This window comes from Ovis aries, chromosome 7 (genome assembly GCF_016772045.2).
Source record: "Ovis aries strain OAR_USU_Benz2616 breed Rambouillet chromosome 7, ARS-UI_Ramb_v3.0, whole genome shotgun sequence".
Lineage (NCBI taxonomy): Eukaryota > Metazoa > Chordata > Mammalia > Artiodactyla > Bovidae > Ovis > Ovis aries.
This window is the reverse complement of record NC_056060.1, coordinates 96784853-96787883: the sequence shown is the minus strand read 5'-3', so window position 1 is coordinate 96787883 and position 3031 is coordinate 96784853. Positions and strand designations below refer to the sequence as shown.

The following is a 3031-nucleotide window of genomic DNA, read 5'->3' as shown; positions in this document are numbered from 1 at the left end:
TGACCAATGCACTTGGAGATCAGAGTCTTAAGTTAGAACATTTTTATATTTATTCATACTCTGACATATTTTAGCACAGAAAAAATCACCTTTCCCCCTGCCTTGGAATAATCCAGAGAAGGCTACTCATTTTATAAGCCTGCTTATAGGATCTTGATTGTCAGTATTTCCCTACAAAACCATTCATAGGGCTTCTGTAACCATCACACCAAATTAATTATATTTGACTGTTCAACAATCATCCATACCAACCTCTTTTCTATAGTGATGTCTATTTAATTAGCATGTAGCTACTATTTTCTTCTGTAGATAAATGTAGTGTAATAAAAAAAGAATAAACATTCGGGATTTGAGAAACTCAGTATTACCAGCAGAAGAACTTTAGCAAATTTCCACATCCCTCAGGCTTTGCTTTCTCTAAAATAATAACACTTGCTCTTGGGGTAGTTTTTAAGATCAAAAAATTCAGATGCAGTCATCTTAAAATTACTCTTGACAGAATCCTAATGATTTTTAAAAAGAAGGGATTCTGGAGGCCTCTTTAAGGCTCTGGAGGATATGTGTTTTGTCTTTGTTTTAACGGACTCATCTCCACCATAATATCTCTAGCTTGTACTTGGTGTAAATTGGAATGATCTTCTGTAGCACATTTTGTTTAGAGCAAGATTCTGCTCTAAAATGCTTTTTGAATATTACTAAATAACTGCATGCAAAATATGTGTAAAGATTAAAAATGTTATATCATTTAATATGCATTGTAAAGTAGGTTCCACTAATAGCAGTAAATAATAAATTTAAGAAAAAAATTGTAAGTTATGGGTGTAAGAGTATTCAGGTTCTTTTGATCTGGCTGCCCAAATTTTATAGTTCTTACGTTTTCTTTAAAGTCTCCAGCCATGTGGCTTACTGCTAATTGTTATGTTTGATCAAATGTGATTTATGCTTGCTCATGTTTCAGCACTGATTTTTGGAGACTGAGTAACACCATCCAGGGCCTGGCTGATCAGCTAATTAGAGTGTTGCATTTGTTCATATAATGATGATATGAAATACTCCCTTAAAGAAAAATAAACCTGGAAATCAATAGTACATTATAAAACTAATTCTCAGTATTCTCTATGACACTTAGCTCATGTATTCAATTATCAAGCATGTTGAGTTTGCAGACTCTGATGTTGTTTATAGATTGTATATGCACACTTTTCAGTTTTAATACAATTCTATGATATTTACAAATTCTCAGATCTTATTTGCTTTGGAAAAGTCACAGTCACCATTGGGATGTATGGATATGGACTTTGTACTCCCTGAAGTATTTTTGCTAAGATTCTGAGTATTCAAATACAGCAGAAGAGGCAATAAGGTATATACTGAAAAGAATGTAGAGTTTTAATAAGAGAGGGACATCAAATAAAAATGTTTTGGACTGGGAGTTGGCTATCTCAGACAAACCTGAGTTGTTCTATAGAAGATCTTGACTTTTGAACAGGTCTTCATTTCTGTATGAGGCAGGTATCATTGCTGCTACAAACTTTTTTGATCCCAGAGATTGATATTACACGTAAGCATTTAATACTTAGAAGTTGAGTACTTAGTACAGAATTTAGTACTCTTGCAGTTTTTAGCTTGCTTTAGTCTCACGTTTCCTTTCCTTAAATGTAATCAGGGGAGATAGTTACTTCAACTAAAACAGATTGGAAGAAACACCAAACAGATGTCACTTAACTCCTACGGTAGAACACAGGATTGGAGAAACATTTCACAGTTGTTGTAAGTCAACAGCTGAACACCAGTCAAAATTTCTGTCCCCAGAATTACGGGGGCATTGTTTTGCAAAGAAAGGGGACCCAGGAACCAAGGAGGGGTATGATGATTCCAAATTTTGAACTAGGATAAAAATTCTGTGTGAGGTCAGGTACTATCTTCATCCTTTTTGAATGATTATATCACTGTTTTGCAGGGAAGTTCTGTTTTGTCTTCATCCTTTTTTAAGTGTTTAAATTATGTTGCTGTTTTATATGGAAATTTTGTTAAGTAGGACTCAATCAAACAGAAACAGAGACAACGCAGAGGAGTGAGGGGAGTGAAGTAGAAGAAGCAGAAAGGAAGAAGAGCAGCTCTGTGAATAGAGACCATGGCAAGAATAACCAGGATTTGGGGAAAAGATGGGAAATTGTCATGGAGGAAAATTCCATTTCTTGGTGGTCGTTTAGGGAACAACTAGAGCCATGGGAAAACGTTTCCATTTGGGGATAGTCTGACAACTTGAAATAAAGACTTAGACATAGATACGAGGTGCAGCCACGGATTTACAAGCAAACTCACGTATTTAAAGTGGCGATTCTCATGTTCCTGACTATAAAGACGAGAAAGCTGAGGTCTAAGAAGTTAACTGTCTCTGGAGGTTACATAACCAATACAAGCCAGAACCAGCCCTCCAAATCCTGTCTTCTTCCTGCTTCTTACGCTGCCTTGCCTGCTGGTGTCCTGACTCCAGAGTCTGCCCTTTCCCCTCTTGGATGAATCACATGAATCAGTGTGTTTAGTATAGAACAATATTTGAGCACTCCTCTAGAAATTCTCTAGAAATCTGGACTTCCCTGGTGGCTCAGATGGTAAAGCGTCTGCCTACAATGCAGGAGACCCGGGTTCAATCCCTGGGTTGGGAAGATCTCCTGGAGGAGGAAATGGCAACCCGCTCTAGTACTCTTGCCTGGAAAATCCCATGAACAGAGGAGCCTGGTAGGCTCCAGTCCACGGGGGTTGCAAAGAGTTGGACATGACTGAGCAACGTCACTAGAAATCATAATCAGAAAAAAAAAAAAAAAGAATAACACAGCAGGGACAGAGTATATACTCCACTTGTAACCTGAGGAAAACACTGTCTCCATCTTATAAACATCCTGCGCTTTGTGAAGCAGGACAGCAACTGTCCATCGTCTTCACGGTCAACTCCACATACCACAGGGACGGCCTGTCATAAGTGGGGGGCCACTAGCTGGAGGGGGCTTCACAGGAGGGTTTTGTTAGG

The 3031-nt window shown here is 38.0% G+C and overlaps 1 non-coding gene across 1 annotated transcript; it reads left to right on the top strand.

Moving 5' to 3' along the window:
- The first annotated feature begins 2597 nt into the window (after window positions 1-2597).
- TRNAC-ACA (transfer RNA cysteine (anticodon ACA)) lies at window positions 2598-2669 on the top strand. Its single transcript has one exon. It is a non-coding gene; the product is annotated as a tRNA-Cys (tRNA).
- The last annotated feature ends 362 nt before the right edge of the window (window positions 2670-3031 follow it).